At 50.2% G+C, this 26,868-nt stretch overlaps 1 protein-coding gene across 2 annotated transcripts in view; it reads right to left on the bottom strand.

Moving 5' to 3' along the window:
* The window catches only part of HPCAL1 (hippocalcin like 1), a 117,714-nt gene extending 93,199 nt beyond the window's left edge, over positions 1-24,515 (bottom strand). For both annotated transcript variants that reach the window (XM_042245145.1, XM_027965721.2), the window contains exon 1: positions 24,216-24,515. The gene's annotated coding sequence lies outside the window, so the exon portion shown is untranslated. The remainder of the gene's footprint in view (positions 1-24,215) is intronic.
* Between the last annotated feature and the right edge of the window lie 2,353 nt (positions 24,516-26,868).

Below are 26,868 nucleotides of genomic sequence, written 5' to 3'. Positions count from 1 at the left end.
CAGTAGTCATATGTGAGAGATGGACTACAAAGAAAGCTAAGTGCTGAAGAACTGATGCTTTTGAATTGTGGTGTTGGAAAAGACTCTTGAGAGTCCCTTGGACTGCAAGGAGATCCAACCAGTCCATCCTAAAGGAGATCAGTCCTGAGTGTTCATTGGAAGGACTGATGCTGAAGCTGAAACTCCAATACTTTGGCCACCTGATGCGAAGAGCTGACTCATTGGAAAAGACCCCGATGCTGGGAAAGATTGAAGGGAGGAGGAGAAGGGGACAACAGAAGATTTGATGGTTGGATGGCATCACCGACTCAATGGACACTCCGGGAGTTGTTGACAGACAGGGAAGCCTGGTGTGCTGCAGTCCATGGGGTCGTAAAGAGTCAGACACGACTGAGTGACTGAACTGAACTGAACTGAACTGAGAAAGGGATACATTTGGGGGATGGTCATGGTCCAAACCGGCTGGAGCTCAGTGTGGACCTGGGGTGAGAGGCCACAGTATCCAGTGGCCCCGGCTAGAAGCCCAGAACATCTGTCAGAAAGCCAGGTCAGCTTCAAAGTGCATGGGGAGAGGGGAAGGGAGGCAAGCGCTATACAAAAGACAGAAGGTGTCAAGAGAGACCACCCCAAGTCTCCCCAAAGAAAGAAACCACACCTGTCATAAGTGCTGCTGCTGAGAAGGAAAGTGAGGCCCTCATGGAGGGCTCCACAGGCAGTAGCCTGCCTCTCTCACCCTCTCCCCTCTGATTTGCACCCTGACAGCAGCAGGTACAGACAGGGTAGCTCAGGGTACAGAGGCAAAAGGCAGGCAGGCCTGCCACCACCAGGCCACTCACTCTCTGCCCAAGAGTTCTGCCAATACCACCTGACCTTCACCCCCATATCCAAAGAGGAAAATGTATTTGTCACTCAGTCATGTCCTATTCTTTGCAACCCCATGGATTGTAGTCCACCAGGCTCCTCTGTCCATGGAATTCTCCAGGCAAGAATACGGGAGTAGGTGGCCATTTCCTTCTCCAGGGGATCTTCCCAACCCAGGGACTGAACCCAGGTCTCCTGCGTTGCAGGCAGACTCTTTACAATCTGAGCCTCATACACAAAGAGTGGCCATCAGAGCTCTGAAAGCAGTACCCGCGACAGGGTTCCGACTGTCTGCTTTAAGAGCCTGAGGAGGACGGGGATCACGTGCCAGCCTCTTTCAACACACGCTGAAACCAACCTCCTACCTGCCCCGTGATGTGCTGGGGCAACCAGGCAGCATTTGCTCAGTCCCAGTGGCCAGCAGCCCGTGAGGCAAGGAGACGCCCTCTGTACTCACTGTGAGAAGCAACCTCAAGACGCACGGCTCAGGAAATTCACCTGTACACCCCCAAGCAGGCCTGGGAGGGAGGCTGTCTGCTGCCCCTGCTATATGCTTGTTCTGTCCAGGATGTATTTGGGGGAGCCCCCAGCAAATACAGGCACTGAGGCGGAGTCCTGCCACCACAGGCCCATGGCAAACATCCAACTTCACCCCCTCGAGTTCTCCTGGGCCTCACCTCACTTTCAGGGGGCTCTACAGCAGGTTAGACATTAGTGCAACAACCTGTCTCTTGCACAGAGTTTTAAAAATCCCCAACTGCCTCATTTCCCAGGAACCGCACCCCAAAAAGGGGGGAAAAGCCCAATGCGATCTCATTCAACAAGGACCCAGATCTCAGCCCTGATTTAGCTGGGAGAGTGGGACTGCAGGGCAGGGACAGTGAGTCAGGTGGTTGGCACTTGAGCAGCCCATCCTGGGCCTCCTCCAGCCAGGAGAGTTGATACTTAACACACACCTGCAATTCCGACTCATGACTTCCTAAAACCATGCATGGTGAGGAAGCTTCTCTTCTCTCCAGCGAAAGTTGGCAATTTGATCTCTAGTTCCTCTTCCTTTTCTAAACCCAGCTTGGACATTTGGAAGTTCTTAGTTCACATAATGCTGAAGCCTACCATGCAAGATATTCAGCATGACCTTACTAGCATGGGAGATGAATGCAATTATCCGATGGTTAGGACATTCTTTGGGACTACCTCTCTTGGGAACTGGGTTGAGGATTGACCTTTTCCAGTCCTGTGGCCACTGCCGGGTCTTCCAGATTTGCTGACATGAATGCAAAACCTTGATGACATCCTCCTAGGGATCTGAATAGTTCTGCTGGAATTTCATCGCATCCACTAGCTTTATTAACAGCAGTGCTTCTTAAGGCCCACTTGACTTCACAAAGCTTCTCTGCAGGACACACCAAAAGACACACCATGGCAGCTCTGGGCCCAGCGCTGGTGGCTGAGGCCTGGTCAGCCTGATGCTGGGAAGGGAGGCCCACTGGGACCCACTCTGAGCAGTCCAGTTCGGAAACAGGTGCAGGGAAAGGTCAAGAACCCTGGGTTCCCAGAGGCCCCACAGAAACAGCCCATCCTGGCCCAGCACCCCGGAGCTCACATCCGTCCTGATCTGGCCTCCTGGAGCCAGAGAACTTGGACAAGCCTCCTTCTGAATCCCCGTGTCCTCATCTGTAAAACAGAGGTGGCCCCAGAGAAAACTCCCTGAGAAATGTGATAATGGCAGCCAACGGGTTAAAAGCACTGAGTTCAACCCAACAACTCCCCACCCTCCACACACACACACACATACACACACACACACACACACACACACACACACACACACACAGAACAAACAAGACTCAGGCAGTTATTCACCATGATGATAAAGAATCCTATTTTCACCAAAGGTCAGTTAGACAGGTGAGGAAGGAACAGGAAATCTCTCTTCACCCTCCCTGCCTCTCTGGGAGCCGGGACCTGAATACCAGACCACTGGAGCCAGAGTGCTGTTGTCGTGGCAACCGAAGTCTTAACAACTTTGGCATTTCCACAACCTGTGATTGATCCAGCTCTCAAAATTAACATTGTACAATGAAACGGCATTTGCATTTAATTTATTTTAATTGGCTTTTACATAACTAAACATCTTGGTTTCCACCCTTAATAACAACAGGGTGAGTGAGTTCTGAATAGTGGGACCCTTTAAACAGCAAGATGAAAGCAAATAATTTAAAATTTTTGTGTTTGGAAAAATATTGCACTGATTTGCTAGCAGCACCTTTTTGCTTAATTTTCCTCTTTTTTTCTGAGAGGACAGCAGGACTTTCTGCATCTTGAAATTCATCAACTGAAATTCAAACTGTTTCTGCATCACATTTAAAAATTAATGATTGGAATGTTTTTGGTGCATTAGTGCAAGGTGTGGAAAGCAGCAACAACAGAAGTGTACGTGAGTTCCAAGGGACAGAATCTCTTTTTTTCCCCCCATTGATGTACCCCTCGTGCCTAGTAGAGTCCCTGGCCCCCAGTAGGCCTGAGATAACCATTTGTTGAATGAGTGTGTACGTGTTCAGTTGCTCAGTGGTGTCTGACTCTTTGCGACCCCATGGACTATAGCCCACCAGGCTCCTCTATCCATGGGATTTTCCAGACAAGAATACTGGAGTGGGTTGCCATTTCCTCCTCCAGGGGATCTTTCCGACCCAGGGATCAAACCCACGTCTTCTGTGTTGCAGGGGGAATCTTTACCGCTTGAGCTATCTGGGAAGCGAAGACCAACTCTCATTACTGAGATGAAGTGTGTATAGCACTCAGCTCAGAGCTAGGTACTTGAGCTTTTAGTAATACTATCTTCATTATTATATAAGTGAGCTGAGGCTGCTGCCCCGCAGGCGCTGCTGGGCCTAAAGATTCAGACACAGGTGGGAGAGCAGGGGCCTCACCTAGGGGCCAACACCTGGAACTGCCTCAGGCGCCCACCACCTGCAACAAGTCCTGCTGCAGACCCCGCTACCAGAAGGGCTGCTTACAGGCCTGATGCAAAGCCCAACATGGACCAGACTCTCTAGCGTGCTTAGTCGTGTACGACTCTTTTCAACCTCATGGACTTGAGCCCTCCAGGCTCCCTCCATGGGGATTCTCCAGGCAAGAGTAGTGGAGTGGGTTACCATGCCCTCCTCCAGGGGATCTTCCCAACCCAGGGATCAAACCCAGGTCTTTCGCATCTCCTGGTGGCTCATTACTGTCTGAGCCACCAAGAAAGCCCAGACTCTCTAGACCACGCATGTTTGATCTCTGTTCTCTGGGGAATTCTGTCTACTGGGAAGAAAGACGTATTGTTTTTTTTTTTTAAACTGAGGTCCCCCCTCACCTCCCCCAGAGATGCTCTGACACAGACAAAAGAGTCAGGTGCACAGGGAAAGGGATCAACTGACATGAAAAGCCCTGCTCGATTCTTGAAGGATGTGTGGGTGCCTCCTGGGGGAGGAGGTGGTCAGGGATTCCCAGCAAAGGGAACGGGAGGTGCAAAGGCCCAAAGGAGTGAATGGTGACAAGGACCTGCCAGTCAATGGAGTTCAAGACCTCACGTACTGGATGAAGGGTTGGTCAAGAGGGCAGGCAGGATTGAGGGTCACAAGGAGGGCTTCTTAGCATTTGGACTTTGCAAGCAAGGATTTAAGAGCATGCAGCAGCGCAGAGAAGGCTCGTGCTGGGCTGGAGCTGGGGGGTGGGTAAGTCTGGAGGGGTGTGGGGAGAGGCTGGGTCAGGAGAGCCACCAGAAACTGACCATCACGCATGCAGGTGGTGAGTGCAGCACAGATGATGAAGCTGGAGAGACTGGGATGCACCTGGGGCATCTTGATGACTAACTTAGAGACCAGCTTGAAAGGATGGAGGGAAAGGGAAGCTGAGAAGGGGCTAAAACGTCTTCCAGCCCTACCCCTCTCCGCCCCCACATATCTGAGCAGCAGTGGTCTATCTGGGGGCTTGGGAATAGTAGATTCTGTTTTGGACATCCCATGAAAACAACCTAAAACCCAACAAACTGTGGCTTAAACAAGAAAGGCTTTTCTTTGTGTCCAGGGTGTGGGCAGCAGTTCAAGAATGCCATCAAGGACCGAGAGTCTTTTTCTGCTCCACTATCCTTAGCACATGGATTTCAGCCTCGTGATCACAGGATGGCTGCCCTATTTCCACAAATTACGTCTGCTTTCCAGGCAGGAAGATGAATGGGCCAAAAGCTTCCTGTCTTGGGACTCTGGCTGTTTATTCAGGAAGGGGATAGAAGCGCAAGCCAATGGCCTTGAACTCATCTCACTGGCCGAAACTCCCTGGGTTCTCCTGGCTGGAAGGTGGCGCCTTTCGTTGTCCAGTCTCTGAGCACAGGGGCCCTCAGTTTCGCTATTCGCTGTGCCTGCCACCCTGCTCAGCTTCCACAAGACCAGCTCCCTTATCTTTTCCAGTCTTTGCTCAAATGTCACCTTCTCATTAGGCTTTCTCTGATCACTCTACTTAACATTTCATTTCTCACCATCCCTCATCCAATACCTCTGGCCCTTCACTCCATACCTCCTTCTTTTTCTTCTTTTTGGCTGTACCATATGGCTTGGGATGTTAGTTCTCCTGGGGATCGAACCTGGGTCCTCAGCACTAAATGCCCAGAGTCCTAACCACTGGACTGCCAAGGAACTCCCCCTTTGTTCCCCCCCACATCTTCTATTATCACTATATTATACTAAATCACCATATTTTATTATGTATATACTATATTATACTCTGCGCTTACCAGGTGGTGCTAGTGGTAAAGAACCCACCTACCAATGCAAGAGACATAAGAGACGCGGGTTCGATCCCTGGGAAAATCCCCTGGAGGAAGAAATGTCAACCCGCTCCAGAATTCTTGCCTGGAGAATCCCGTGGACAGAGGAGCCTGGTGGGCTACAGTCCATAGGGTTGCAGAGAGTTGGACATATCTGAAGCAACCTAGCATGCATATTATACCATGTCCTACAGTATTACAGTATTATGCTACATATTGAAAGTTTACATATACTTTACATATAAAGCAAACTTTAGTTTACTGCTTCTTGTGTCCAGCTAGAAACATAAACCCTGAGAGTGCAGGATTTCCACTGGATATTCTCTAGTGCAGAGTCCGGCACACATTGGGAGCTATGTGAATGAATGAATGAGGGTCGGCTCGTGAGAGAGCACTTTTCCCAACCTAGGGATTCTCCCCAAGCCCAGTCTCTGCTTCAAGGGAGACTATTCGGTACACGGTTCCTGCCCTTAGGAGCCCCAGGCTGGGAGGTGACTGGCCAGGACCAGAGCTTTGCATATGGTGTGGCTGTGTGAGCCAGAGCAGCAGTGCCCCAGGAAGAGCAGATGCCTGAGCAGGCCCAGGGGACTTCTTGGAGAAGGCAACCCCTGAGCAAGGCTGGGAGTTGTGAAGGCAATCTCGGGGGGTACAAGGGGCAAGCAGAAGGGTGTAGCAAATGTTCCTCTCCTCAAATGGTAGCATCGAGAATCATAACCCCAAACCCTAGCACCAGCTCCCTTAGCAAGGAGGCCAGATATGAAGAAAGTCCCTTTCAAAAAGAAGAATAAAGAACAATGTCCCTGAGAGTTTTCTACCAAGTCCCCATCCCACCCCTCTGTCACGGACAAAGGTGGACCACACAGCTGGCTGTAATCCAGGAGCAGGTTTAAGGGGAGTTGCTTTCTCATTTATGATCTGACCTGAGCCAAGCTGACTGCCCATATTTCAATAAATATCTTTAATCTGAGCAGTAAGTTCCCAGGCTGCCCAGCACACAAACAGCCAGTCACTCCCCTGCCCAGCAGAGGACAGGAGCAAAGACAGAACAGATCCAATGTTCCAGAAGGATGGAGGAGCAGATACAGATTTCCACATCCATTGTGAGGCTCGGACAGTATATTCCCCAGCTCTCTTCTATGGACTAACATCTTGCAGGTGGAAAATGAAAACCACAGGTTAATCCCACATGACAGAAAGGAAAAGGACATAAGACTGGGAATTCAAATTCCACAGAGGGAGCCAGAAAGACCCTGCTCTTTTAGGCAATCATGTGTCAGGGGCAGCAGGATGTGAATAAAAAGGTTGGTAATGATGATGATGGTGATGGTGGTGATGATGATGGTGATGATGATGATGGTGGTAATGGTGATGGTGGTGGTGGTGATGGTGGTGATGACGATGGTGATAATGGTGATGATGGTGACAGTGATGGTGGTGATGATGATGGTGATGATGATGGTGATGATGGTGACGGTGGTGATGATGATGGTGATGGTGGTAATGGTGATGATGATGATGGTGGTAATGGTGATGATGATGATGGTGGTAATGGTGATGATGGTGACAGTGATGATGGTGATGATGACAGTGATGATGATGGTGGTAGTGGTGATGGTGGTGATGATGATGGTGATAATGGTGATGATGATGGTGGTGGTGATGGTGATGATGACAGTGATGATGATGGTGGTAGTGGTGACGGTGGTGATGATGATGGTGATGGTGGTAATGGTGATGATGGTGATGATGATGATGGTGGTAATGGTGATGGTGGTGATGATGATGGTGGTGATGATGATGGTGATGGTGGTAATGGTGATGATGATGATGGTGGTAATGGTGATGATGGTGACAGTGATGATGATGGTGGTAGTGGTGATGGTGGTGATGATGATGGTGATGATGGTGATGATGGTGGTGGTAATGGTGATGATGGTGATGGTGATGGTGGTAATGGTGATGGTGATGATGATGGTGACAGTCCTTACATTTATACAGCAATTTGGAGTTTATAAGAAATGTAATGGCTATTTTTACAACAATCCTAGGAGGGAGGTTCTATACTTCCCATTTCATAGATGAGGCAACAGATGTTCCAGGGCAGTGCCTGGCAGACCCAAAGGGGGACCTGCAAGAAGAAGGTGAAGGTGGGTGGTGTTTGAGCCTCAGGGAGGAGAACAGGACTGAGACAGAGTGATAGAGGTGGCTTTTTTTCCTTTGAAAAGAATGACTCTGTTCCCTATCCATTAGATGGGAAGGAAGTCAAGGCAGGATCAGGAAGAGACATCTCCAGTTCCTTTCAAATTGGAGCTCAACTAGGCAGGATGTCCCTAAGCCCAAGGCATGTGGGGCCTGTTTCTCTGTTCAGATCACAGCATCCTCTGAGGCTATGAGACCGAGATCTCTGTTCAAATCACAGCACACACAGAGGGTGGAGTCTGCCACTTTCTCAGCCTCACCGACACCCAGCAGAGTCACCAACTCTGTTCCATGACCAGGTGCAGCCTCTTCAGGTTCTGACAATCCCAGTCAAGGTCCCAACCAGTTAAGGAGCTTGTGCAAAATGGGCTGTCCAGCGGTGGGGCTGCAGGAGGCCTGTGCTCATTACCAACCTGCAGAAGGGAAGGATAAGAAGAGGATGTGCCTCTGCTGAGAAAGTGACTGCAAAGAAGCACAGGGTGGGAGAGAGAGCTTGGCACGCCCACCATGGGCCTCCAGCTGCTGATGCTGGGACAGGGGCGGGGTGCTCTGTTTTTGTGAGATCAGAGAATGCTGAAGACGAATGGGATGAAGCAAGGAAGGAAACTGCCAGGTTTTTGACAAGACCCAGGGGGTACAAGGAGCTTTCTACACAGTTAACCATCAAGCGATTGCCTTTAGAAACTATTAGATGGAGAGAGACCCAAGAATAGGCATGAATAGAATTTTTTCATGTACAAAATTATGATAAGCAGACTGATAAAGCACTGTTGCACATTCTGGAAAATGCTCATGAATAAAAACAGCTCAAACAAGTCAGCAGCTATGTCATCCCTCCAACAAGGCCCAGCCCCCTCACCCTGTGGGACAGTGAGCAGGGTTCAAGGCCCCTGGTTTGGCAGCGGCTGACAATATAAACCAGGGCAGCTCAGACCAGGGCCCCCCTTGGCTTCCGGTTGCCTTGGGTCACAACCTTAATATAAGCTGCACAAGGGCAGGCCCACCACCATCTTGCTCATCAGTGTATCCCCCAGCTTGGCTTTTGACACAGAATTATCAAACTAATTTGTTCAACTGTCAGGGGCAATCACATTCACACAGAAGAGAGCATTCCTAGCTTTATTAAAAGATTTTTTTTCCAGTTGCTGTTTCGGGATGTGTGTTCCTTCAGTGCATTTTAAGCATTTCGATAGGAAAAGAAGGGTTATACAGCATTACAAATTAAGCAAACAGAACGAAGGGCAAAATTATGTCAGAAATCCCCTTGTAAGTCAATAAAACATCGGACCTTTGTTTAGAAAAATTTAATTCACAAACACAATTTCAGGAATATCACAGAAAGTGAGGTTTATTCCTTCTCCAGGACAAATGAGATACCCAGGAAACCAGCGGGACACACCCAGTCTCCATGGTAACCTACCTGTTTCCAGTGACAGGAGAGCTTCCTTCCTGCTGCCTTGTGGAATGACACAATAACCTGACAACTGGCTTTCAAAAATAACAATTTCAGAACACAGGAGCCAGACTAATTTTTTTAAAATATGATTTCCTCATGGTGAGTATTCTGAAATAATTAACCAGATGTGCATGTAATTTTGCTGGCAATTATATTTTTTCTCAAGATCATAAATATGGGCACTAGATTATCCAAGAAACTATAAGCCGGCACTAAGCGAGTAGCAGAGGCAGCCTCTGATTTCTCACATTTTATAGCAATATTATTTGCCTAGAGAGACAGCCCAGCCCCCAAGCATCCCTCCCTTCATTCACTCTGAAATTAATCTTATATTAGCCAATTTCTCTGATGGCTGGCTTCGCCTTCATAACTTTCCACTGCTGACTCAATATCCTGGACTCAGACAGATTAAACCCCTGAAAAATGATGGGAATAACAGCCTAAGAAGCCTTTTGGAGGGACGCCACTGAAAGTCAGGCATGGCCCTAAGAAGTACTAAGATGGCCCTGCTCACCAGCCCATAAGTAAAGACAGTCAATCCAATGAGAGCCCAAGGTCAAGTCAAGTCAACCCAACATCAACCCAAATCCAAGGCTGGAGCAGCAAAGGCAGGGGGCAGGGGGCAGGACCATCCCTGGGAGTCCTTCAATTCATAGCTGAAGACCAGCAGTTCCATTTGGGGGGAGTCAGGAAGGAAGAGCCCGGATGGGGTACCAAAAGAGTTATTTTCAAAAACAGGAGCTGAAAAACAACAGCATGAGAGACAAATAGTAAAGAAGATTATTCCTGGAAGAAGGCCATTGCATGAGCACTCGGTGATGAGAACAGAGAAGGAAAAGCGGGGACAGGTAGGTCTGAGGACATCAAACCACCTCATTAAAACACACAGCGTCAGCACAGCAGGATGCTCGAAGCCTCCGTCCAGGTCAAGACACAAAGTGAATGCCCAGATCCAAGCAGCACCTGCTAGATCATATACAAACTCTACCCCTGCCATGTTGAAATGGTGAATTCCTTTGGAGACTTGGAATGAATTTTTTTTTCAGTCAACAAATCATTTAATAATTATTCAAGGAAAGAATATGGGTTCCAGAATGGAATGAATTTTTTATATCCAAGTTAATAGAGTTACTCAGTATTGAATTTAGATGAGATTAACAAATTCTAATAATGTAGTATGATAGATTTCCATTAATTCAAATCATCACAAGTATGGAATTTATGGGTTCCAGCCAGTCTGACTATAAAAAGAAACTTTGCTAAGTAAATTAAGAGGATAAACAAGATTATCAGAGGAATGCCTTCTTGAGGTTCCTTTTTAAAACCTTTTTTTTCCTCCCAATTGCAAAACAAATATAGGCCCATGGGTGAAATTTTAGAATGTAGAGCAACACACACAAAAAAAAAAAAAAAGAAAAGAGAAACTCATGATCCCATGGAGCTTCCCAGGTGGCTCAGTGGTAAAGAACCTGCCCACCAATACAGGGGACACAGGTTCGATCCCTGGGTCGGGAAGAGCCCCTGGAGGAGGAAATGGCCTCCAGTATTCTTGCCTGGGAAGTCCAATGGACAGAAGAACCTGGCAGGCTACAGTCCATGGGGTCACAAAACGCTGGACATGACTGAGCGACTGGGCACGCACACACACACAATCCTGCCAGACTCACCTGCTGTTAACAGTTCAGCATATTTCCTTCCCTTCCATTTTCTCTGATCTTTTTTCCCCTCCTAAACATAATGGGAAAGAAGTTGTCTGCACAGTTCTACATCTTGCTTTCCAGCCCTGTATTTAGACGACACATTTAAATTGCTTGTTTTCAACCCCTTTAGCAAACACCTACTAGCTTACTATCAGAAATGTGCTCATTTCAAAGAATTCTCTGTAACTCATTATAAAGACCAATCTGAGGTGAAAACCAGTCAAGAATTTACATCAGTACCTACACTCTCATCTAAAAATGATACAGTCACTTGTTTTCTACAAGACTCCCTACTTCTGACATCTCTCTGGTTCACAGTTAGTCAAAATATGAAGCTCAGTTCACCAGTTTCTTAGATTGTGAGTGGCATGACCTCCCAGAAAAAAATAGAAGTGCCCCATTACACCCAGGAGGGCAACATTTACATCCTCTAACTGGCTTTTCTTGCCAGTGTGTCCTCTTAAAAGAACTGTAAACAGTTTCCAAGAAAGGCGCAGATCTAGACCCTAATATCTCAGCTCAATCACCAACCTTCCGTGCTCCCACAGCAAATACCCCGCTGAAATCAGGCTCCTCCTTGGTACCAGGAGTCCTTGTCTTCTTAATCTCAGTTTCCTTAAGACATGGCACCATCCTGGGCACAGGAAGTTATAAAAAGGCCTTGAATGGATGGATGGATGGTTGGATGGATGGATGAAATACAAGTCCTCTCCCTAATCCCAGTACCTTCTGCCCGACCCCTTCCTTCTAGTTTGTGCTCCACAAATGTGTTCTTCCGTATTCTCAGTCTCTCTGAATGGTAATGCCAGCTCCTCACATAGCAGTTGCATCTGTTTCCTAAGAGGTTTTTATTTGTCTGTGTGGAGGGGGCTGACTCTTCCTTGTAGTGTGTGGGCCTCTCTAGTTGGGCGTATGTCCTGAGACATGTGGGATCTTAGTTCCCTGATCAGAGATCAAACAATATCCCCTGCAGTGGAAGTGAAGAGTCTTAACCACTTGGCCGTCAGGGGAGTCCCTCATGTTTACATTTTTAAGCATTTTTTCCTGGTTTGTAGAGTGGGCAGAGAAGTTAGAGGCTGTCTAGCCCCGAGCTGCTTTGACAAATGAGGAAACTGAGATCTGGAGAGGAAAAACCTCTCACACCAAGTGAAAGCCAGACAATAACAGGATGGGTGGGCAGGGGTGGGGGGCGGGTGGGCTAGTGTTTCTCTCCACCAGCCCACGAAGCCGCAATGCCTTTCAGACCTCTGTCCTGTAGTTTTCATGAAAGTGTAAAACACTCGCCACCAGTGACCGCACAGAAAGCAGCATTAGTACACCAATCACACATTCAGGCCTGCCAAGCAGGCCCCTTAGCCAAAGTGCTAAGTTTTAAATAATTCAATTCACTCACCACCCTACAATTGAGAGAAAAGGATGATGGTTCAGCCACACATCTGGACATCCACTGTGTCCCAGGCTCAGTGCCAGGAACGGGGGCGCCATGGAGAAGACACCCACAGGTCCTGGCCTGCAAAGAGGCCCACTGCCCGGGGAGAGGCAGACAGCTCAGTACTCAATCTTCGAGGTCAGGCCCTGGAGATGCTCATCAGCAAAGGACCTGGAGAACACACCTGGGAGCCTGAGCTGTCCTCCCAAGAGGGGCAAGGGTGACACTGGCTCCCCACTGGGCCTAAAAGAATGAGGGGTGAATCAGCCAGGGCCCTCCAGTTAGACAGATAAGCATACATCTTATATCTTGTGCATGCACACACATACGTGTGTGTGTGTGTACACACACACACACTAGTCCCCCTTATCAGAGAGGGATACATTCCAAGACCCCCAGTGGATGCCTAAAACTGCAGTCAGTACTGAACCTTATATATGCTATATTTTTTTCCTATACAAATACCCCTATGATAAAGTTTAATTTATAAATTAGGCGCAGTAAGAGATAAACAACAATAACTAATAATAAAATAAAACAATTATAACAATTCACTGGAATAAAAGTTATATAAATACGATCTCTCTTTCTCTGTCAAAATATTGTCTTATACTGTACTCATCCTTCCTGTGATGACATGCGATGATAAAATGCCTACACGAGATAAAGTGACCGAATGACATAGACACTGAGATGTCACGTTAGGCTCCTACTGACCTGTTGATGTGTCAGGAGGAGGGTCATCTGCTGTAGGTGGTCCTGGATCACTGACCCAGGGAATCCCAGGGGGACAGAGTGGGACAGCGTGAGATTTCCTTATGCCACTTAGAATACCACGAAATGCAAAACTGGGGAATTGCGCCTTTCTAGAATTTTCCATTTAACATTTTTGGGCCACAGTTGAGCACGGGTAATTGAAACCGTGGAAAGTGAAACCATAGATGAGGGGAGAAACAAAGTGAAGTCGCTCAGTTGAGTCCGACTCTTTGCAACCCCATGGGCTGAAGCCTACCAGGCTCCTCCACCCATGGAATTTTCCAGGCAAGAGTACTGGAGTGGGTTGCCATTTCCTTCTCCAGGGAATCTTCCCAACCCAGGGATCGAACCCAGGTCTCCTGCATTGTAGGCAGACACTTTACCGTCTGAGTCACCAGGGAAGTCAATGATGAGGGGAGACTACTCTCTAAACATGTATAGATTGATTCATTATAGAAATTGGCCTACATGGTTTGAGGCCAAGAAGTCCTAGACTCTGCCATGTACAAGCCAGACAGCAGTTCAAGTTCAAAGGCCCAAGAACCAAGAACACTGAAGTCCAAGGACAGGAGAAGATATACATGCTAGCTCAAGAGAAAGAGCCAATTCTTCCTTCCTCCGTCTTTCTGTTCTACTCAGGCCCTCTGTGGATTAGCTGACGCCTCCCCACATTGCTGAGGACCATCTTCTTTACTCCATCTACTGAATCAAACGCTAATTTCTTTCAGAGACACCCTCACAGACATACCCATACATAATGTTTTACCAGCTACCTGGGCATCTCTTAGCCTTGTCACATAAAATTTAAAAATAAAATTTAATCTGACACGTAAAATTAATCATCACAGATGAGATCTTTCTAAGCATCGTCCCGATTATAGTTATTCTCCGAGGCCACTTTCAGAGTAACATTCCATCATCCACCCATTTGGGGGCTCTGTGCCTACCATCCTGTCGTAACTCTCTTCATTAACCCCCTAATAGGAGGGGGCATCCCCCAAAGAACAGCTAATATAGCAGAAACAGGCTAGGAGCTGCAGCAGCCAAAAGCTGGGAAGCAATGCTGAGACTGAGTAATGATGATAGTTATAGTGATGCTAGTGATCATGATGGTGATGATGAGGATAAGGATGATGTGGTTGAACTAGAGAGCCGACAACTGGCCCAGGACAACACACGGAGGAAGGAGCTATGAGTCGGGGGGGACACAGTGAGACCTTGACCCTGCTTGAGTGTCCTCGGTCCAGAGAACCTGGAATCCCTTGCCTGTGCTACACTTTCCCCTCCCCTACTCCCACCAACAATGCTGAAATAATTCCCAAATGCCTAAGTTTTCACTTTACAGCTAGCTCTGAGAACGATCAGCCAGGCCATATTGTTTTTAGGTCAGGTAATAGCGAATTGCTGAGAACATATGCTAATAAAAAGCCGCAATCCTTTATCCTGTCTTTAGAGAGAATGAAGAGGAAAATGCAATCCCCAGAGAAAAAGAAAGCCTAAGTTTTGGCCAGCAAGAGAGCGGGGCCTCAGCATCTGTCCCAGGCCTGCCTGTGCCTTTACTTACCGGGAGGAAGAAAGACCCCCAAATGAGCCGGAGCAGCCACTACGTCCTGCCCTCCACCCCTGCACGCTGTGCCAGGCTGCCCAGGCTGCATCACCAGCGGTGGCACTAACTCCGGTCACTGAAGGATCTTTAATAAAGCCTGGCTCCTGCCATCACCCCACGCTCTGGGGAGGGCTGGGAGGGACAGAGAGGGCGAGCCTACTGCCAGTCCTGTCCCCCTTCCCCTCGGGGGACACCACCTCCTGCCCCCCTACGACTCAGCCACACTGGTAAATACAGAAAATTGCACGACGTTGTCACAATCATCTTGAAACGCAGGCAATTGATTCGGAGAGGTTCTCAATTCTCTAGAAACGCAGGCAATTGATTCGGAGAGGTTCTCACTTCCTCCAAAAGTAGATTACAGAGCAGAGAGGAGAGAGAGGATGGGAGTGACAGGGAAGGGTGGGGAGCTGCCGTCAATTCTGTTTTCTGGAAAAGTCCTGTTAAAGCACAGGAAGGAAGCAGAGACCTGAGCATTTTGCTGATGGAGGGAAAACGGCGCTGTGATCCATACCCATGGCTGCTTGGAACCACAGTCCTGCCCACATTGCCAGCAGTCCCCTTCAGCCCATCGGCACCCCCCTGTCCAAACTAATGAATGCTTTCCAAGCCCAGGGGGAAAAGAATTGGGAGGGTGGGTTGTGTCTGCTAACGGCTGCGGAAGAACTCACAGCCCTTCAAGTTCAGGGCCACTGTGGCTGCATCAGAGACTCTGAGACTCTACAGAAGATGCAAGCTGGGACACTCCAACGTGGCAGCTTCCCAAACACCAAATCATGACACCCCTCCCGCCTCGCACACCCAGCTCCCTTCCACACACATTGACAGGCTCTCCCATCACATGCCTGGTGACCTCAGTCTGGGTCAAAATGTGGCTAATGAAACCAAATTTGGAAAGAAATCCTCAGTGCCAAGGAAGAACTGCAGCCTCCTCCATTTCTGCAGACAGGTGACCAGCCCAACGCAACAGGTCTTCTATATCCAGGCTTCATGAGATTGTCTGATGGGAGGCCCAGAGCCCCTTCTTGTTCCTGAGTAAGTTCAGGCTCAGAAAGCCTCACTTGGCCAATAAACCACAGAGCAGAGACAGACCAGAACCCCCATCCACCTGACCCCATCCCTGGTCTTTCCCTGGTATATTCCTGCAACAACCCTGATCTCTCAAGAAGAAACAAGACAACCACCACTGTCCACTGTGAAAGTTCTCTGCATCAGTTGGGGAGCAAGACCACTTGTGACCTGGGGGTCTACACACCGGGCCCACGTGTACCCATACACACTGGGTGCACAGTTTCCGTGTCTCGGGCTGCCCACCTGTAAAATGAAGTTTCCTTCTGCTCCTTTCCTCAGAAAACAAAAATGATGCAAGAAGAAACTTCTGAAACGCACAAGGCGTGAAAATGCAGGTATTCCCTCCCTCCCCCAGGGCCTCCCTCCATCTACAGACCAAGAGACCTCTCTGCCTGTCTCACACTTACACTGAGTCACTCCTACCTGGTCAGCTGTGAACCAGGTATGAAGGAGTTTACATTGCTTGAGAGGCGATGGCAGGAAAAACTGCAGGGCAGCCCCTAACTAGCAAATATGCATGGAAAAGAAAGTAATTCTTGGTTCCTCTATTTTCTGATTTGGGCATTCTCCCTCCACATTTCCATTTCAAAAAATGGGTTTCATCCCACTTGCCTCACACGTACCTGCTGAACTAATCCAGTGCAGTAGGGCCTCACACCACAATGACACATACTGTATTTTTTTTAATATTTATGTTTATTTACTTCCTATTGGCGGCACTGGGCCTTCATTGCTGTGCACAGCGTGGGAAGGTGGCCTTTCTGTAGTTGTGGAGAGTGGAGGCTGCTCTCTAGTTCCGTTGCTTAGGCTTCTCATTGCAATGGCTTCTCCTACAGTCAAAGGCTTTGGCATAGTCAATAAAGCAGAAATAGATGTTTTTCTGGAACTCTCTTGCTTTTTCCATGATCCAGCGGATGTTGGCTATTTGATCTCTGGTTCCTCTGCCTTTTCTAAAACCAGCTTGAACATCAGGAAGTTCACAGTTCACGTATTGCTGAAGTCTGGCTTGGAGAATTTTGAGCGTTACTTTACTAGCATGTGAGATGAGTGCAATTGTGCGGTAGTTTGAGCATCCTTTGGCATTGCCTTTCTTTGGAATTGGAATGAAAACTGATCTTTTCCAGTCCTGTGGCCACTGCTGAGTTTTCCAAATTTGCTGGCATACTGAGTGCAGCACTTTCACAGCATCATCTTTCAGGATTTGAAACAGCTCAACTGGAATTCCATCACCTCCACTAGCTTTGTTCGTAGTGATGCTTTCTAAGGCCCACTTGACTTCACATTCCAGGATGTCTGGCTCTAGATGAGTGATCACATCATCACGATTATCTGGGTCATGAAGATCTTTTTTGTACAGTTCTTCTGTGTATTCTTGCCAGCTCTTCTTAATATCTTCTGCTTCTGTTAGGTCCATACCATTTCTGTCCTTTATCGAGCCCATCTTTGCATGAAATGTTCCCTTGGCATCTCCAGTTTTCTTGAAGAGATCTCTAGTCTTTCCCATTCTGTTCTTTTCCTCTATTTCTTTGCACTGATTGTGAAGAAGGCTTTCTTATCTCTTCTTGCTATTCTCTGGAACTCTGCATTCAGATGCTTATATCTTTCCTTTTCTCCTTTGCTTTTGCCTCTCTTCTTTTCACAGCTATTTGTAAGGCTTCCCCAGACAGCCATTTTGCTTTTTTGCATTTCTTTTCCATGGGGATGATCTTGATCCCTGTCTCCTGTACAATGTCACGAACCTCATTCCATAGTTGGTTCAATCGGTAAAGCATCTGCCTGCAATGCAGGAGACCTGAGTTCAAGCCCTGAGTCAGGAAGAACCCCTGGAGAAGGAAATGGCAACCCACTCCAGTACTCTTGCCTGAAAAATTCCATGGATGGAAGAGCCTGGTGGGCTACAGTCCATGGGGTTGCAAAGAGTAGGAGAACAGTGTGGAGATTCCTTAAAAAACTGGAAATACAACTGCCTTATGACCCAGCAATCCCACTGCTGGGCATACACACCGAGGAAACCAGAATTGAAAGAGACACGTGTACCCCAGTGTTCACTGCAGCACTGTTTATAATAGCCAGGACATGGAAGCAACCTAGATGTCCATCAGCAGATGAATGGATATGAAACTGTCGTACATATACACAATGGAGTATTACTCAGCCATTAAAAAGAATACATTTGAATCAGTTCTAATGAGGTGGCTGAGACTGGAGCCGATTTTGCAGAGTGAAGTAAGCCAGAAAGAAAAACACCAATACAGTATACTAACGCATATATATGGAATTTACAAAGATGGTAACAATAACCCTGTATGCGGAGAGAACAGAAGAGACACAGATGTATAGAACAGTCTTTTGGACTCTGTGGGAGAGGGCGAGGGTGGGATGATTTGGGAGAACGGCATAGAAACAAGTATAATATCATATAAGAAACGAATCGCCAGTCCAGGTTCAATGCAGGATACAGGATGCTTGGGGCTGGTGCACTGGGATGAGCCAGAGGGATGGTATGGGGAGGGAGGTGGGAGGGGGGTTCCGGATGGGGAACCCGTGTACACCCCTTGCGGATTCATGTTGATGTATGGCAAAACCAATAAAATACTGTAAAGTAAAATAAAATAAAATATAAGGAAAAAAATAATAAAGTTGTTAATTTAAAAAATCTTTAAAGACTGAAGTAGGAATTTAGTGGATCCAGTCTGGGTGGGAGGAGAAGGAAGACACCGTGTCCACTGGCCTGCCTCACCCTCGGAGTCCCACTTCCAGCCTCCCAGGGCCCCCACCTGCCTCCAGAAACACGTCATCCTTCAGCTCAAATAGTGTTTCTCCCCAGGCCTGGGGCCAAGGCAGGAGCTACTCTCCAGGCACCTGTCAACTCCACCAGCTCATTGGATGGTCTCCCCACCCCACAACTGCAACCAAGCTCTCTGGACAGGGATGAAGCCCAGGCCTAGCTTTCAGAGCCAGGCTTGGAGCAGGGCTACAGGAGGTGTTTAGCAGTGGGTTTCTCTGGTGGCTCAATAGGTAAGGCGTCTGCCTGCAATGCAGGAGACCCAAGTTCAATCCCTGAGTCAGGAAGAACCCCTGGAGAAGGAAATGGCAACCCACTCCAGTACTCTTGCCTGAAAAATTCCATGGATGGAAGAGACTGGTGGGCTACAGTCCATGGGGTTGCAAAGAGTCAGACACGATTGAGCGACTTCACTTTCAATTTTCACTTTCACTGAAGAAGAGAATGAACCTGGGGGGTGGTGGGATGGAAAAGGAGATGAAGAAATTGAAAAACTGACCTGAGGACAGCGTGCCTGCAGCAAAGGAATGCAAGCCGAGCTCCAGCCTGAGGGATGAGACTTGGGAAGAAGAGGCATGAGGGTGGGGAGAGAGGTGGGGCAACAGGGGGCTGACCCATTAGATGGGTAGAGAAAGAAGGGAGAAGGGGCCAGAAACACAGGGTGGGGTGGGAGGTGTGGAGGGACTCTAGGCTCTGCTGTGATGTGTGGTAGCACGGAGCACTTCAAACCAGTCCATCCTAAAGAAACCAACCCTGAATACTCACTGGAAGGACTGATGCTGAAGCTCCAATACTTTTGGCCACCTGATGCGAAGAGCTGACTCATTGGTTAAGACTCTGATGCTGGGAAAGATCAAAGGCAGGAGGAGAAGGGGACGACAGAGGACGAGATGGTTGGATGGCATCAAGTTCATGAACTTGGGCAAACTCCTGGAGGTGGTGAGGGACAGGGAGGCCTGGCGTGCCGCAGTCCATGGGGTTGCGGAGAGTCGGACACGACTTGGCGACTGAGCAACGATGAAGTGTGAAGCGCACGCAGCAGCGCTGGTTCGGAGCAGCGGAGAGCTCACCGAGGCGACAGCAGGCGCCGACCAGCGGACGCCTCCCTTGCTGAAGGGGACACACGGCAAGGGAAGACTAGCTAGGACACCAGCGTATTCCAGCAATTGGGGAAGACTTCCCTGAGGGGAACGACATGTCCCTCAAAGCTTTATTCCTGTGTCTAGGATCAAGGCGGCTTTATCCAAGGAGTAAGAGTGGAACAATCCTGAGTGTTTCTTAGCCAAGGGTCAGAAACCCGTCACTAGCTCCTCAAAGAAGACTTCTCATCTAATGAGGCAGGCCCACCCCAGTCTCCTGGCTTCCTGCCAACTTGGGTTGTACCTGAAACTATAAAAAGAAACAAATACCCAGAAAACACAGCAGCTGGACTAGCAAGTGGGGGTGGGGGTGAGGGGTGCACTGGGATTATGAAGGAATATAAGTACAGCAAGCGAAAGTCGCTCAGTCATGTCCGACTCTTTGCAACCCTATGGATTGTAGCCTGCCAGACTCCTCTGTCCATGGGCTTCTCCAAGCAAGAATACTAGAGTGCAAAAAAAAATAAAAGAATACTGGAGTGGGTAGCCTAATCCTTCTCCAGGGGATCTTCCCAACACAGGAATCGAACCAGGGTCTCCTGCATTGCAGGCAGATTCTTTACCAGCTGAGCTACCAGGGAAGCCCCTATGAAGGAAAATGAAAAGGTAAAAAGAAAGCATCTTGGCCACTCCAATGCAGCAGGGGACGGAACCTGAGGCCTTTCAGAAAGTGTCTTTACTTAGTCACGTGTCACGAACACCAAGATGTGAACCTTTGCCTCTGAAATTCAATTTGACTTGAAATGACACAGCCAAGGTGAGGCTCTCTGAAAGGATTCACTGTGCTTTTCAGATGATTTTTAAAAAAATTCTTTAGACTTGCACCTTGCTCAGTGCCTAATACATGTTCCACCTGTCAAACTGTATGGATTACTCTAAGTTACATGAAATACACACCAGTAGATTCCAACGCATTTTTTTTTCTTCTTTTTGGTGGAAAGTGATTTGAAAGAGTTTTTTTCCATGGGACAAGTGGCACCAAAAGACCCTAAGTCCGCTCTGCTGTCTCCATACACGATTACCCTCCATCATCCTGATTGGAAACTGAGCCCAAAGAGAAGAGGATAAGACCCGCACGAGATGCACAGATGCGCAGCCTTGCGGGTGGGCATGAAAACATACAAGGAACCCGACGAGACTATAGGAGAATGGTGAGCCCCAGAGTAGAGCGTGATTAAGCCTCCAAGGGCTCTCTTTCCCCAGCACAATGACATCAGGGGCTGACAAACTAGCAAAACACACATAATCCTCCATCAAGTCTGAGCCGGCAACTCATAAACTGGAAGCATCAACCTGCAACAAACAAGCACAGTTTAGTTCTTGCTGGAACACTAAATTCTCATACAAACCCAATCCTCAACCTAGATAAAATGTCAGCTGCTGAGAGGCTTACTCTCCAGTGCCAAATAAACTCTGGGGCTCCTTATTAATTTAGTATCCTGGATTATCAGACCATGGCACTTCACCACTTCCAAAGGGGCAAGGCAAGTTCTTATCGTAAGTTTGGGGGAAGGTCTGTTGGAGGAAGGGGAAGACAGACTACTCCGATGAACAAACACTCACCATCGTATTTCATGGGAATGATGAAATTATGTGTGAAGAGCCCTGAGGGCAGGAATTGCAAGCCCTGGATGACACCCCTACCTCTGCACCAGATGAAACTCCACAGAAGCTCCAGGTAGAAAGGGGGCTTGGTGAGTGCAAGGCCGGGGCTAGGGAGTGTGGGCCAAGAGACCCCACTCCTTGACCTTCTGTTTTTCTAATTCTGCACAGCCCTGCTGCCAGAAAGGGACTTTAGGAGAAATCCTAGAGGAATTCGTTCAAGCTTTTCATTTGTCTTGGAGTCTCTCTCGAGAAGGGCTTGTTGAAAATGAGTGGGTCATTGGCTAGTGTTGGGGCAAATCTCTGTTCTTCTGGGCATTTGACTCCCAAAGCCAGGTCTCCCAAACTATTATCACACATTGACGTATGCTTCCCAGCTTACAAAAATCGGAACACAAATGGAGCAAGCAAGGCAAGAACATGGCACCACATCCCATGGCAAGCGAGAGGCAGAGTCCCTGGCCTTCCTTCCAACACATTATCCAATAAAACCTCAAGAGCTCAGTAATTACAGGCGCTTTCAAAAGTGAAACAGAAATAGATCTAAGTCCATAACACTGGTTTCCTTAAGACAAAGGCTGGTTTTAACTCAGGGGGAGGGGGAAATCCCAGTTTTTGGTCTGTCTTCTGAGCAGACAAAGTCAGACTGATTTTTTTTTAATATTATTGTTGAAATCTGATTATGGGGATGAGAATAGGATTCAGATCAAGAGCCCTCTTCTCCTCTAGGATATAAAATCTTTTTATGGAAACACGAAAAGCAGGTTGCATTCTAAGTGTGCTCCTGACACGAACTGAGGATGACAAATTAGCTTATTATTTGGTTCCCCTGGCCTGCAATCACTGTGGAGATCTCAGGGCTTGGGTCCCAACGGAAGGCAGACCAAAGGAACCGAGCCAGAGGTTTCTGCTCCTGTGTCATAGAAGCCTGCAGAAGCTTCCTTGAGAACACCAGCGGAGAGCATCAGACACTTGGAAAGGCAACCGGACCCAAACGCAGCCTCTGCCCACTCCATGCCAGCGTTTCATTTTGAGAACCACATGTACCATGAGGTCAGCTGCTCCCTTGGTGAAAGTTGTTTTTTGGTTTTGTGTTTCTTTTTTTTCCCCCCGTCTGAGAAGGGTCCTGAGAGGAAGAAACCAGAGATGAAGGGGAGGAATTCCGGGCTATGGCAGAAGGCAGGCAGCAGAGCAGCCCTGGCCAGCTCGCCCTGCTGGATCTGAGCAAGCGCTCTGGTGTGGCTGGCCGGACTCCGCCTGAAAGCGAATGCTGGTTAGAGCTGCGTTGCACAGTCACTGCAGTTCAATGAGCAGCAGGTTTGACACTAAACATTAAAAATTAAGGTGTGGAACTAGGAGAAAACAGTTCCACGCAGACCCTCAGCTTCCTGCACAAGGCTGATCAGAGGGAGAAGGGATATTGGAGGGCGGGGGGTGCAGAACGTAGGGCGTTCGATGTCAGCGCCCAAGGCATCCTGACAATCATGCTCCTCTAGGGGGTAATGGATGTTGGCGGGGAGGAAAAGAGGGCAGCCTTCCGCGTGACCAGGCCTGGTCAGGGATGCCCCGGGAGCCCGAGATGCGTCTCTGCGGGGAGTGCCACTTTCTCACCGCTGGGCTCCCAGATGGCAGATCCGCACGCCCCCGAGGAGTAGGCACTTGTTGAACAAAAGGACTCCTGACTCCCGCAGCCTCTGCTTTCGGCCAGGAGAGGGACCCCCGCTCGGGCGCGCCAGCCTTAGCGGCTGGAGAAGGGCGGGCGCCCGGCGCTGCGCACTCCTGCACCTTACAGGCGGCGCCGGCCCGGAGCAGCGGCGGGTAGACGGCGCAGCCGGCCGCCTAAACTTTCTCGGGTCTCCGAGCTTCGTGGTTAAGTTAGGGCGGCGGGAGAAGCACACGACACACAGGGCGGGGGGTGGGGAGGGGGGTGGAACAGGAGCCTCTCCCAAGATAAAGGGGGAAAGAAAGGATTTTTTTAAAGTGAGATGCTAATCCAGTTAACATAACACCTACTGTGTGCCGGCACACGGCCGAACGAGAGCGAGCTTCGGTGTTTCTCATTTTAACCGTCAAGACAGACCCCGAGGGAGGGGGGAACTGTCCCCATTTGATAAGAAAACCGCGATCCGGGATGGTGGCGTATCGGGCACAGGCGGCGCGAGCGCGTGTCTCCGCGATGCCCCGGCTCCTAACTCCGCCGCAGGGCTCTGCCCGCCACCCCTCCGCCTGGGAAGGGGCGAGCAGATGGCCGCCGCGCCGGCCCCCTCCCCTGGCCAGAGCGCACAGGCGACTCACGTGGGCCGCGTGGACCTGTCCCCGGGTGGGGGTCGCCCGGCTGTCCCCGAAGCCCGGGCTAGCCACCCCCCACCCCCGGCCTCGGATCCCTGCTCTGTCTGTAGCTCCGCACTGCGCCGGCCGGCCGGGACCCGCGCGGCTCTGCGCTCGGGTCTGGTCCACCCACGCCCACCTTGCCCATCCGCACCCCGACACGCACAGCCGCTCACACGCGATACACACTCCGCGCACCGGTCCCCACCAGAGACTGCGCCCCGACACGATTCCACAAACGCAACCCCTAAATGTGCCGATTCCAGCTGCACACACGGATGGCCCACGAGGACACGCCATTCCAGGGACACACCGCCGTACTCAGTCAACCACAACTCCACAGCGCAGAGAAACACAATCACCGCCGGCACACGCGCACACAAGCACACACACGCACACACACACACACACACACACGCAGAGAGCCCGACCGCAGCACACGCCCCGTACCACCCGCAGCCCAACCCCTTTCCTACCTGCTCCGTCGCAGGACTCGATCTGCCGAGCTCCCCGAGCCCAAGTTCCGCGCCGCCGGCGCTGGGGGCGGGCACGGGCCGCTGCGAGGGACTGGCGCGCCGAGGCCGGGGAAGGGGTGCCTATGAGCGCGGGCCTCCGTGAGCCCGCAGCCGCCGCGTTGGCCCTGCGCTCATCGCCTCGCGGAAAGACAAAAGGAAGCCGGCAGAGAGGGAGGGAGCGAGGTGGAGGCGCCCGCGCGTCCGCAGAGCCGCCTGTCCGCCGCCTGCAGTAGCCGCGGCCCGCCCGCCAGCCCCGGGAAGGAAGGGGACGCGAAGGCGGGGCCCGGAGGCGGGGAACGGAGGCGGGGCGCGAGCTCAAGTTTCCTGAGGACCCGCCCCCGCTCGACCCCGCCCCTCCATTTAGCCCCGCCCACCAACCCACGGCGATCCCGCCCCCTTCTGGCCCCGCCGCGCCTCGCGTCCGCCCTCTCCACGCTGGCCCTTTGCTGTCTTGACCGGGTCGCAGCCCTGAGTGGATCTCGAGGCAGGGGGCGGAGCCAAGCTCCAGCTCCGCCTTCCTAACCTTTGGCCCCTGGCCTGAGGGTGTGGGAGAGGCCTGTGGGGCGGTGCCCGGGAGAGGACCGCCCCGCGTCCTCCCGGGTTCTCTGCCAGGAAGTGTGGCCCCGGTGGCCCAGGAGGGGGAAGAAGCCTCTCAAGTCGCCTACGGCCGCTGGCCAGGCCCCTTCTGGTACCACCCCCCTGCCCGTCCCGCAAGCAGATGGCACCAGCCTTCCCGCGCCTGGTTCAGGGAAGGAGCCCGGGGCCCTGGCGGAGGGAGGCCTGGGTTCCAGTTCTGGTTGCCTTTGCTGACTCGAGGCCGTTTGGACAGGTCCATGGACTCCTTCGGGCTTCCCTGGTGGCTCAGCTGGTAAAAGAATCAGCCTGCAATGCGGGAGACCTGGGTTCGATCCCCGGGTTGGGAAGATCCCCTGGAAAAGGGAAAGACTACCCACTCCAATATTCTTGGGCTTCCCTTGTGGCTCAGCTGGTAATACACCCGCAATGCGGGAGACCTGGGTTCGATCACTGGATTGGGAAGATCCCCTGCAGAAGGGAATGGCAACCCACTCCAGTATTCTGGCCTGGAGAATTCCAAGGACTGTACAGCCCATGGGATCACAAAGGGTTGGACACGACTGAGCGACTTTCACTTATTTCACTTAGTATAACATCCTGAGGTTCATCCGCGTTGGAGCATGTGATGTGATTTCCTCCCATATTAAAGCTGAATACTATTCCATTATATGTAGAGGGCTTCCTTGATAGCTCAGTTCATAAGAAATCTGCCTGCAATGTGGGAGATCTGGGTTTGATCCCTGGGTCAGAAAGATCCCCTGGAGAAGGGAAAGGCTACCCACTCCAGTATTCTTGGGCTTCCCTTGTGGCTCAGCTGGTTAAGAATCTGCCTGCAGTGTGAAAGATCTGGGTTTGATCCCTGGGTGGGGAAGATCCCCTGGAGAAGGGAATGGCTACCCACTCCAGTATTCTGGCCTGGAGAATTCTATGGACTGTACAGTCCATGGGGTCACAAAGAGTCGGACACGACTGAGCGACTTTCACTGACTTGGACTCCTTCAGCCTCGGTTTCCCCACCTGTAAAATGGACAGGAGCAGGCTTCTTCCAACCCCTCACTCCCTGACATTCAGTGGGTCTTCGGTCTCTGCTGAAGAAGGGGCTTGGTTGCCACCTCATCCTCTGGGCTAAGAGCCCCTAGGTCTCAGGGGGAGGTGGACCCGTGTTTCATGCAGACTTTCTCGTCTGCCTGCCATGTGGTGAGCAGCTAACAGGCAAAAATGGGGGTCTGTGCCTCCCAAGGCCCCTTGCCAGTGGCTTCAGAAAATCTGGGTTCTAGAAGAGCAGATAGGCGCACGCCCCCACCTCTACCATCACCGCCTACCCCAAACATCCCCGAAGAAAGGTAACCACAGAAACAGCCATAAATGTGGAGCTGGGCCTTAGTGTTAGGCTGAGACAAATTGTCTTCCTAGCGTCTCCAGGGGAAAACTCAAATCTCCATCAAATCCTCCTCCACAAAAGCACGGTGAGTGGAACCCCCACCACACAGGAGACTGCAGAGAGAAATGGTGGTGGGTGGTTTTGGGGGGAATTGGCTGGTGGCAGGGGGCTGGCAGGCAAGGTGGTCTGAGCGCAGACCCCTCTTTCTGCAGGCAAATGACAAAACTGTACCCAGAGGGAGTAAGTCTCTTAGGCGGCCCTGAGTGAAACCTTAAATGCTGCAGGAGGGCTCTCCCTGCTGGTGCAGTGGGCAGGATCCGCCTGCCAGTGCAGGGAGCACAGATTTGACCTCTGGCTCTGGATGATTCCACATGCCACCAAGCACCTGAGCCCAGGAGCTACAACTACTGAGCCCGCATGCCACACTTATTGACCCCTGCTGCCTAGAGCCTCTGCTCTGCAACTAGAGAAGCCACGCAATGAGAATCCCATGCGCTACTAGGAAGAATAACCCCAACTACTCTTCCTAGAGAAAGCCCACATACAGCAACAAAGACCCAGTGCAACCAAAATAAATCAATAAATGTTAAAATGCTGTGTGACAGCAAGAACAGTACCAGGCTGTGATGACATCATTGGAGCCAGCTGTGGTGACAT

This window comes from Ovis aries, chromosome 3, assembly GCF_016772045.2.
Source record: "Ovis aries strain OAR_USU_Benz2616 breed Rambouillet chromosome 3, ARS-UI_Ramb_v3.0, whole genome shotgun sequence".
NCBI lineage: Eukaryota > Metazoa > Chordata > Mammalia > Artiodactyla > Bovidae > Ovis > Ovis aries.
Note: the sequence above shows the minus strand (reverse complement) of the source record. Positions and strands in the feature narration are given on the sequence as shown.